The sequence below is a fragment of the Vitis riparia genome, chromosome 10 (assembly GCF_004353265.1).
Source record: "Vitis riparia cultivar Riparia Gloire de Montpellier isolate 1030 chromosome 10, EGFV_Vit.rip_1.0, whole genome shotgun sequence".
NCBI classification, from domain to species: Eukaryota; Viridiplantae; Streptophyta; class Magnoliopsida; order Vitales; family Vitaceae; genus Vitis; species Vitis riparia.
In genome coordinates this window covers 13,327,171-13,339,004 of record NC_048440.1, presented here as the reverse complement: position 1 = coordinate 13,339,004, position 11,834 = coordinate 13,327,171, and the positions used below count along the sequence as shown (strand labels likewise).

At 31.3% G+C, this 11,834-nt stretch overlaps 1 pseudogene; it reads left to right on the top strand.

Moving 5' to 3' along the window:
• The first annotated feature begins 449 nt into the window (after positions 1-449).
• LOC117923110 overlaps positions 450-11,834 on the top strand; it is a 41,173-nt pseudogene continuing 29,788 nt past the window's right edge.

Genomic DNA, 11,834 nt, shown 5'->3' with positions numbered 1-11,834 from the left:
CTACTAAGTGTTAAGAATTAAAGAAAAACTAATTAATTACTTTTATCATTAAAAAAAATTAAATATTTTAATATTTTTTATCAATCAGTACAAAATTTAAGAAACAAGTAATAAATTACAAAAAAAAAAACTATTTAAAATTTGAAAGTAAGCATACGTTTGGTAGTAATTCTAGTAAGTGTTTATAATTGTTATAACACCTAAAAAATCTTATCTTTCAAATATTAAAAAAACTAAAAACACTTTCTAAATTTACTACCAAATACACTCTATAGAGGAAAACAACTTTAAAAAAAAATTATTCGCATTTAAATTGAGTATCTATTGCATATAAATTGGGTGGTGAATATCCTTCCAAATTAATCCCCTACACTAACAGTATTAATTACAACCATGGAAGAAAATATTGGGATATATCGGCGATATATCGTGTATCGGAAGGTTTCGACATGATAAATCATGGTGATATATCAGAGATGAGAAATTTCGGTAAATATCACCAAAAAATCGTTGATATATCAGCGATATATCGGTTGGAGGCGATAAATCGCCGATTTTTTTCATTAATTTGTTGTCACAAAAAAAAAAAATCACCGATATTTCTTCAATTTATTGCCAATTTTTTGGTGATATTTCTGCAAAAAGAAAACGCCCTCCTCTGCCCAGACTGCCTACCCCTCTACCCAGGCTCCCTTTCCCCGGCCAATCTCCTACTCAGGCTTCATTCCCCACTTTGCCTATATATGAGACCTCCACGGTTCCACCTGCCCCTCTGCCCAGGCCTATCAGTCTGCCCAAGCTCCCCTTCCCCAGCCAGTCTCCTACCTGGGCTTCATTCCCCACTTTTCCCATGTATAAGACCTCCATTCCCCTTTGTTAATTTTAACCAAACGTGTGTGACCTCCACGGTTCCACCTGCCCCTCTGCCCAGGCCTATCAGTCTGCCCAAGCTCCCCTTCCCCAGCCAGTCTCCTACCTGGGCTTCATTCCCCACTTTTCCCATGTAAAAGACCTCCATTCCCCTTTGTTAATTTTAACCAAACGTGTGTGTTCACACACACACACGTGTATATATATATATATATATTAGAAGTAAGCACAAAAGAATATTTTTGAAAACAAATTAATTATAATTATTATAAAAAAATGTAAAAATTATCATCATTATTTTTTTCATAATATTTTTAATATTATTAATAGATTAATTAAATATTAAAAAAATTATAGATATATTATCTTTTATTTTATATCATTTAATATAATTAAATTAAATGAATCATAAATTTAATATTAAATATATTTTAAAATTATATGTATTATAATATTATCATAAAATAATATTTGATGTAATTTAATAATAAATGTACACTTATAAAATTCATATTTTTATCGATGCATACGATATTATTATCAAATATGATAAATCATATTATACATATATCAAATTATTTAATAAAACAACTTAAAAATATCATTATACTTCTAATTACATTTTTATGAAGTTTTTCTTATATTTGTATAAATTTTGATCAATTTTAGACTTATCAATATTTTTTTCCAAAATATCCGCCGATATATCTTCGATAAATCCGTAAAATCGAAGTACCGATATATCCGTAATTACCGATATTTTCATCCTTGATTACAACCCACTACTGAAATTGACCCAAAAATAAAGTCATACAACACCTTTCACTTTCACATATTACAAAAAAGACCCAAAAAATATGCATTTGATGAATAAAGGCACTAAATACAAAGAGGCAATCAATAAAGGTATGGGAATTTTGTTGATGTTGCATTATTCTCATTAGAAATTACAATTGACTTGAACAAAATTCACCAACTTTGCACATATAGGCACTTCACAGAAGGGGAACATCTATAAGAGTAACATCTTTCCATTCCATCACCTCTAATCTCATCTTGAGCAGACTTTCTAATGGTGAAAGAGACACTAACAAGATAAGTTTTGTCATTATTTGGGTGATAGACATGGAAAAATGTTTCTTGACTAAGAAACTCAAATCCCAACAAAAATATGGTTATAACAAATTTTTTTTAAAATAAAAACAATTTAGAGTGATTTGTCAATATTATTTGCTTTGAATTTGTTTAAGGAAAGTATCTTGACTTCTAGGGATGGTCTCATAATGAAAAATTAAGTTAAGAGTATTCATCATACAAAAAATGAAATTGAAAAAGCCCTAGTTGAATTTCTTGAAGTAGTAATTAAGTCCACTTAAGGATTAATGAACTATAACTATTTTTGGTTGTTAAAAAGTTTTAAAAAAATAAAAATAAAAATAAAAAAAGAGGTAAGGGAAAAGAAAGAAAAATTATAATTGTTTTTTATTTGATTGTCGATTAAGAATTGGTGAGAAAATAATCTAAAAGAGTGTTTATTTTTTTAAACTTATTAGTAAGAGGGTATTTGTTTTAAATTTATTATGTTAACTTGCTTGAATTGAAAATGATACAAGAAAAGAATGTTTGCACTTGTTAAAAATAAATTACTTTTGAAAAATCATTGCAAGGAAGTTTGAATTGTGACTACATAATCCCTCCATTCCAATGTCCAATTTAAAAATCACAGCTTATTAAGGAAAACCAAATAGTTTTGAGCATACCACTAGTGAGGATGGGAGAAAAGGAAGAAGTAACATATGAAGCAGTGACAACTGCAGTGAGGAAAGCTGTGAGGCTGAATAGAGCCATCCAGGCCAAGGATGGTCACTGGCCTGCTAAGAACGCTGGTCCTTTGTTTTTCACACCTCCTTTGGTATGTTTTCTAAGTAACCCTTTTTTGAAGAAAAAAAAATGATTATTGAATTTAATTTATGAATTAACTAACTCTTAAAGTGTTATTCCAAATTGATATGCAGATCATGGTGCTATACTTAACTGGAACCCTGAATATTGCCCTAACACCGAAACACATAGTACTGGAGCTTCTTCGCTACATTACTAACCATCAAGTACTAATCAAACTCATCTCATCATTTTTAATTGGCTCACAATATCTTCATCTCCTATTTGGAATAGTAATGGAATGTGTTGGATGATTAGAATGAAGATGGTGGGTGGGGATTCCATATCGAGGGGTACAGCACAATGCTTGGAACAACCCTCAGCTACATCTCCAAGCGTATACTAGGAGTAGGACCGGATGACAAGGCTCTGGCAGCAGGAAGGAAATGGATTCTCGATCGCGGGGGTGCAGCCTATTCACCATCTTGGGGGAAGTGTTATCTCTCGGTGAGTTCATAAGTTGGTGATCTTCTGTTGGCTTGGAAGAAAGATTCTCCATTGCTATTGGCTTAATTGATTTTTGTGTGTTTTAAGGTGTTTGGGTTGTATGAGTGGTCTGGCTGCAACCCTTTGCCACCAAAGTTTTGGTTTTTCCCTTCATTTTTGCCCATGCATCTAGGTAAGCAATATGCAGTACCTTTATATTTAGTATTTTGATCTCAATTAGGCTTCATGGTTTTATTTTATGAACTTGTTTTCAATGGAAATGTTTGTGTTGCGGATAAAATTTGGTGCTATTGTCGAACAGTTTACATGCCTATGTCGTATTTACACGACACAAGATTTCAGGCACCCATTACTGATCTGGTTCTACAACTGAGGGAAGAAATGCACGCTGAACCATACCATGAAATCGATTAGGCTAAACCGTGGCTTTTATGCGCAAAGGTTGGTAGTTTGGTTGATTGTAGAGAAAGTGGTTTGGGATTTTGCAGTTGCTAGTTTTGGTTTTATAATGAGACATTTTTGCTATATTTGGAGTGCAATTTTTTTTTGTGAGAAGGGGCATGCTAAATCCACCCCCACCCCCATTAACCTTGTGCTAAAATATTTAATGGATGCAAGAGGATTACTACTACTCCCATTCCCTCATACAAGATGTGCTTTGGGGTGGGCTTTATCACTTTGGTGAGCTGATTCTGAAACATTGGCCTGTCTCCAAAATTAGAGAGAGGGTTGTAAAGAAAGCAATTGAAATCATTCACTAGGAAGATGAGAACTGTAGATATATAACTCAAGGGTGTGTGGAAAAGGTGAGTGAGAGTGTCAGAGGAGAGACAGAATAGATTAGAAGGAATGATGGAATGCGTTGGGGTCAAGTAATTGAAGGTTTAGACATTGTTCTTATATTGGGGCAACATCAATTTCTGCAGTCTTTCCACATGATAGTTGTTTGGGCAGAGAATCCAGACTCAAATTCAGATGCTTTCAAGCATCACCTTGCCCGAATTCCTGGCTACTTATGGATGGCAGAGGATGGAATGAAAGTGCAGGTTTGTTACAACACCCAACCATTTTGGTTCTACTCAATTATCACCTCCAAATTCACCATCCATAATGTTCACTTGTTGCTGTAACTGCAGGGTTTTGGGAGTCAGCTATGGGACACTTCTCTTTGCATTCAAGCAATCCGGGAAAGTGGTATGATTGAAGAATACGGGACTACTCTCAAGAAAGGTCATGACTACGTCAAATTATCACAGGTTTCTTACCTATACACTCCCAAAACCTCTACCACTACCATGCTCACTATCTTCATTAAGCTTACAACCATTATCATACCAAATTTAAATTGCAGTGTCAAGAAAATCCATCAGGTGACTATCGGTGTAGGTATTGTCACTTTTCAAAAGAAGCCTAGACTTTCTCTGATCGCGATCATGATTGGCAAGTCTCTGACTGCACATCTGAAGCATTGAGGGTAGGATATACAGCTTTATTCTGATCATATACTACAGTAATTAATACAGAAGTTCCTCATGCATATCCTTTTTTTTTTCCCACAGGTCTTGCTGTTACTACCACAATTTCCAGAAGAACTTGTTGGTGAAAAGGCTGAACCTCAGTGCTTATTTGATGCCGTCAATTTCCTCTTCTCCTTGCAAGTATGTACACATATTTTGCTTCACTTGTGACACTCAAAATTGTTGCCAGATTAATATTCCAATTTTTTAAATTCACAAAGTCTAGCCATGGCCCTTTTTTTGTTATTTTCCAAAGGGCAAAAGTGGTGGTGTGGCAGCAGGAGCTGAAGAATGGTTGGAGGTAATTTCTTTCATTCACAAATAGATGTAGTTGTTACCAAATTTTTGAGGCCTCAGTGAATGCAGTTGAGTCTAGGACTAACAGATTCTTGGTTTTGATTCACTTTCTTTTATTTCTCAGAAGTTGAATCCTTCAGAACTTTTCACCAACATAGTAATCGAGCATGAGTAGGTTGTTATATATCTAATTCATTTACATTTCTGTGTCCATGTCCATTTCCATTTACATTTCCATGTCCACTTTCACATCATATACACTCATTAATGTTACCTATTTGGCGGTTTAGGTATGTGGAATGCACATCATCAGCTATCCAGACTCTCTTGTTGTTCAAGAAATTGTATCCTAATCATAGAAGGAAAGAAGTAGACAACTTCATTGAAAAGGCAACCGGTTATGTTGAGGATGTACAAAGGTCGGATGGATCTTGGTATGTATCTCTTTCGTTTTTGGCTACTTAGTTGAGGAGATGGAAATGGATGATGGTTTTGAGTTTGAAGTAAAAATTCTCATGTAAAACAATATTGGCAGGTATGGTGGCTGGGGAGTTTGCTTCACCTATGCTACATGGTTTGCATTATCAGGGTTAGCTGTTGTTGGGAAAACATACTCAAACAGCAAAACCGTTCGTAGGTGATTGGGGAGAGATCTATCTTTCATGCCCAGATATGGTAATTCTCATTGTAACTCAGTGCCATCGCTTGGAAAATATGAGCTGGATATTTTACTCGTCTGTTTAATCATCATTGTACAGGTGTATGTACACCTAGAGGGGGATCGCACAAATTTGGTACAAACCGCATGGTGTTTGATGGGTCTAATTGAAGCCGGATAGGTTACTCTTGAATTTGATTCATTTAATGGTTACTTCTCATGAGTGCTTATGAAAGTGAAAAATATTTTGACAGAAACTCCAAATTTCCCTAAATAATTTACAGGAAGTAAAATTTTTCATTCTTTCTTCTAAACTAAGTTGAGAGAGATCCAACCCCTCTACACAATGCAGCTAAGCTACTGATTAATTCACAATTGGACAATGGGGATTTCCCTCAAGAGGTAATTCTGACTATGATCTTGGTTGGTTATAAGTTATTAACCGATCAAAACTGTTTTCATAGGCATTATTTCCTTCTTTGTTTTTGGATGCATCTTAACCTTGAAATAATGATCACGGGAAATCATTGGAGTCTTCATGAATAACTGTATGCTACACTATGCGAGCTATAGAAACATCTTCCTAACATGGGCTCTTAGAATGTACCGTAGACGTGTTCTGAAGCCTTCCTAGAAGCTCTAAGCACTAAGCTCAAGTAGAAAGGTTTCCTCTATACGCTTTCTTCTTCTTTGGTTAAACCAAAATAAGGTGTTTTGTCATATGTGAATGTACTCATCTTAAATGTATAAGTCAATACAAGCTCAATAATAATATAAAAATGAAAGTCTTCAACATCTTCAGTCATTTGACAACTTTCATCCTCATGTATAGTCAAAGTTATTATGGAAGACACTTCTTTTAAGAACAAGATGCAAGCTACACTTCAACCGTAACACCCAAGTTAATTTTTTGGGGTAAACTAGTAAATTTGAAAGAAATAAAATAAAATAAAAGAGTAAAATAAAATAATTTATCAAGGGTAGAAAAGTTTTTTTGCTCTTAAAAGCCCTGAGTATAAATTAGATTTTTCTTATTTTCTCTATTATAAAACCCTTTTACATGTAGATTTTTTAGAGCACGGTATTGAAAATTTTATGAATATAGGTTGTCTTCTTGATGGAATTCGGGAAATTTCAAATATCCAAATGAATAAAAAGAATAGAGAAAGAAAAATAAATCATACACTATGAGATTTTTTAAAAAAAAAGAAAATATAGGGATTATAGAAAGAAATAAATAAAAATAAAAGTTGCATGATTACTAATTGTTATATATATATATATTATGTTAGGTGAGGAGTAGATTCTTTGAGGTAAGGAAAATTAATGCAGATATAATAAAAAATAATAATTTTCTTTTTATATATTATTTTGAAATATGTAAAATGTTACTTTTGTTTCTATGCATGCATCAAATATATACTTTGCATGAAACATATATTAGAACTTTTTCTTTTATTTATGTCAGAAAAATGTGGAGATATATTTTGAATAAATGAAACAAAATCTCAACTCTAGTTTGTTTGACCCTACTCAACCTTTTGACTCTTGTCAATGAGATACAATAGTTGATTTTTTGGCCTTTGTCAATGTAATATGATAGTTGATTTTTACATTTCTTGATGGGGAATGTAATTATTTTAAATCTCAACCTTTAGAGGTTTGGTTAGAAGTTACTAGTCCTAGTAGTGGTTGATTTCATCCATTTTAAAAGGAACAATTTAAGGTTAACCATTCATTTATAAACTCTTACCTAATTGGATACCATTTGTTATTTGATAACCAAAACACAAATATTTTTAAATGCTTTTGATTTGAATTTGATATGCAATTGTTTTGACACAGATATGAAAATGTTTGGTAGAAAAGTTTTGAATGTTTTAACATGTTTGAACTCAAAAGTTTTTATAAAAAAGAATATACATTATATATATTTTATTTGTAATTATAATTGAAAATGTTTAATCCATAAAACTGTATTGATTTTTCCTTATTGGGTTTTCAGTTTATTCCCTTATGTGAACCATTTTTCAAGTACCCTCAGTTTGGGTGAAGAATGATGGTTAGGATGAGAATTTGACATTATTAGAATATTTGTTTAAACTTTTCTTTTTTTGACATTGTTAAATGTTAGAATTTACTTACTGTTAATTATTGTTAAAGTTTGAAGTTGCTTGAACAAAAATATTTTGGTTGATATATTAGTTTTAAAGTCGAGATTTGAAGATTTTAAAATTTTAGTTATACTATTTTGAATAAGAATTTGATTATCGGTAACTTCTAATCATAAAATAAATATTTGAATAAATTTACACTTTTGAGCGTTGAAGCTTGAAATGCGAAATGATCGTGATTGCGGGCTTGGGGCATGACATCGACCTTGGCCTAAACCAACTGATTTGGGACTTGGACCAAGTTCAAGTTCAACTACAGGCCTTTCAAGCTTTCTCTAACAAGCCTTGTAGCATAAACGGCGTACTGGAAAATAGTACATCACTGAAGTTACTGACGTTTTGCCAGTTTGGCAACCAAATGGGATGACACAATCATTTCTATTTTGTCTTGAACTCGACATCAATGGAATGTTGAGTGTCATAGGTACCAAGTGCATTCACTGTTTGCAATTCCAATCAATGGTACAACTGAAATATCTCATCAAAAGACAAAAGATAGTGGAGGCACCACAAGAACAAAACCAATGCTGAGAATTTAGCATCGTAGGCTTGCTCAGAATATCATTAACTCTGCTCACATTTCCATGGACTTGCTCCTCCTCGCCATTTCAGCATCTGGACAAAGGCTATGCATTAATACCCCACTCATAATTCATTCACAGAATTCTACTAAACTCTTTTCGCTGCATCTCTTGATGAGTTTCTTCTCTAATAGATGGTAGACTACAGAGTACAGAGTAGAGAGAATCCCCAACAGCATTGGGAAAAAGTAGTAAATTCAATTAATACAATATGCAATTCAAAACTAGGATGATTTGCAAAGAAAGACCTGACGTGGGCAATACCCATGTTCTAATGAACACGGATATTGAATCATATATATATGAGCGCAAACTGAACGTTCATGAATTTAAGTCATGCTCTTTGGAGCATGGTCTAATCGTGTTCACTATGACACGAAACGGAAGTTATATCCTAACAAATATGAATAAAGCCATGTTCCAATGAATACGACCTATGATTCGTATTATCGAGAACACAAACCATAGTCCGTGTCCATAAGAACACAAACCAAAATCTGTGTTCAAAAGAACACAAGTAAAAAATTATCTCTACATGAATTCAGTTACTAGGATTCAGATAATATTTTCTGTTGTAAACTGTTTTGTTCTACACTACCGGGAAGATGACACATGTATTCACTAAAAGTATAAAAACTGAGAAAAATTCTAACAGATGTTAAACAAAAAATCAGTGCAACTAGGGATGGCAATGGGGCGGGTTTTTTCGGGTACCCGCCCCTAATGGGACGGGGTTTAAATTTAATAAACGGGTTTTAAACGGGTATGAGATTTTTTTTTAAAACCCGGGGCAGGTTCGGGTATTGCCCCATCCCGCCCCACCCTGCCCCGTTTATGTATAAAATTAAATTTAATTTAAATTTTAAAATTAATTTAATTTAAAATTTTATTTTACTATTTTTAATATATAGATAATAATAAAAAATTTAACAAAATAAGTTATAAAAAATATAATAATTTTATTATTTATAAAATATATTTATTTTAATGTAATTAAAAATTTTAAAAGTAATTAAAAAAAAAATTCTCATACCCGCCCTGCCCCGTTTAATTTTTTAAACGGGATGGGGATGAGAATTATTTTTAATAAACGGGGTGGGGTTGGGATGAGGGCGACCCGTCCCGAACCCGCCCTGTTGCCATTCCTAAGTGATTCAAGAAAACAAACAAAATAAATATTATTCTATAAAATAATTTTTTTTAAATATTATACAATTTTAAATCAAATTTAGATTACACTTGAATTAAACTACATTAAAACCTAATTATAGCACTAACATGATTACCCAAATATATATATATATATAGGTTAACTTCACTCATCTTCCGAGGTTTAAACTAAATACAATTAGCTTCTGTTAATAAAATTCGTCAAATACCTCCTTTATTTTGAATTAGAAGGGAGGTGAGTAAAAATATCAAATGAAAATGATGGGCAAGACATTTGATGAAATTTTAAACTGATAGAGACCAAAAGTATTTAGCCTAAACCTTAGAAGGGTTAATGAAATTAACCTTTATGTATATTCTTAATTTTTGTAAACGAGAGATGGTATGTAAGAAGGTGCATTGGTTTCATTAAAGTAATTTAAAACATGGAATTTGGAAAGACATATGTATAGGGATTAATGAGTGTTTAGAATGGAGCAAATTGGTTAGGGTGGAGTGACTCATAATTGAATTGGCTATGAATCTAAAGTTGAAAACAACGTAGCTCAACTTTCCTCCTCAAATACCATGTGATGCTTATTTCAAAAGGATGAAAGTCAATTTTGACACTCAAAATTCTAAGTCACCCATTCCATAGCATGCTCACCCCTCAATTTGAGCTCTTCATCCATATTATTAAATTTGAGTCATTCAAAAAAGTTTAAGTATTTGAAAAAATCAAAATTCTAAGTACAACAATTGATATCAAAAGACCATATGACAATTTCCGATTAATGTCACCTAATATAATTATGCTTAAGGTAGCTACTTTATTCAAATCTTTAAGTTGACAAATAGTTTTTCATTCAACTTTGCAAAAAGTCATAGAAAATGACTTCCTTTTTTTTTTTGGGAACAAAAAGTCATATTTAGCTATGATATTATATTGTACTAATAGTCTTCCATTATATTTGCATGAATTTTTTTTATTGTTTCTTTAATTTAAACTCACTTAAAAGACTTTGAAATTGAATAAAAGTAAATAAATGTTTTTTTAATTATGTTTTCCATTTTTAATTTTGTTTTTTATTTATAATTTTTTTTTGTAATTCTATAATAAGAAGTAAAAAAATAATTTTGTAACATTTTTTAACCATTTATAGTATTTTATAGACAACACGTTATTATTATTGATTTGACAAAAAAAACATATAAATAGGTGTTAATTTTCTATTTTTAAATGTGTTTAAAAATTAAAAATAAAAACCTTTTAGCTTATGTTTGGTTGGTGGGATAAGATATGATAAAATATATATCCTACAAACATGACATTTTAAGGTAGCATATCCAACGAGATATATTATGTTATATTATATTTACATTTAATTTTTGAAATGAGTAAAAAATAATAATATGAAATATATATTATTTTAAATGTTTAAAATGAAAAATTATATCACATTCCAATATTTTTTATTTAAAAATTGAAATTTCTCTTATATTTAACAATATTCATGATTAATAATTTATATATTAATATTAGTTTATAATTTTTTGTTAATTTTCTTTTTTAACCATAAATTTAATTTATAAAAAAAATTATTTTGCAAAATGAGTATAAAAAATTAAAAATTGATAAAAAAATAAATAAATTTATGATATATCGAATATGCATAGTTTATATCTTTGCATGAGATTAACATATTTAGTTGTAAAAGAGATAAAAATAAATAAATAAATAGATGGTGGATAATATATCTCACTACTTATCCTATATCATATTTGATTGAACATAAGATATGATAAGTGATAGATAATTTATCTTATCTCATTACCAACCAAACATGGAATATGATATAATATCACATCCCTTATACTATCTCATACTATGTTCAACCAATAAAACATAACCTTAATATCTTTGCGCACAAAAGCCTAGTAAAAGCTAAAGATCTCACGTAGAGGAAATAAAATGAAAAAATGTTCGAGTTTAATGGCTAAAAGAATTGGTTGGCTATCAATGTCTTACTCACCTTTGTGAAAACCCCCATTTTAATGACTCCATTTTCTAGATGGTAATTGATATTTTTGAGGAAAAAAAAGAGGAAAAGAATTGATGTTTCTTACTCAAATTACATAAACCTTGTAAAAGTTAGAAGATCCCACATAGAGAAAATAAAATGAAAAGATATTCAAATTT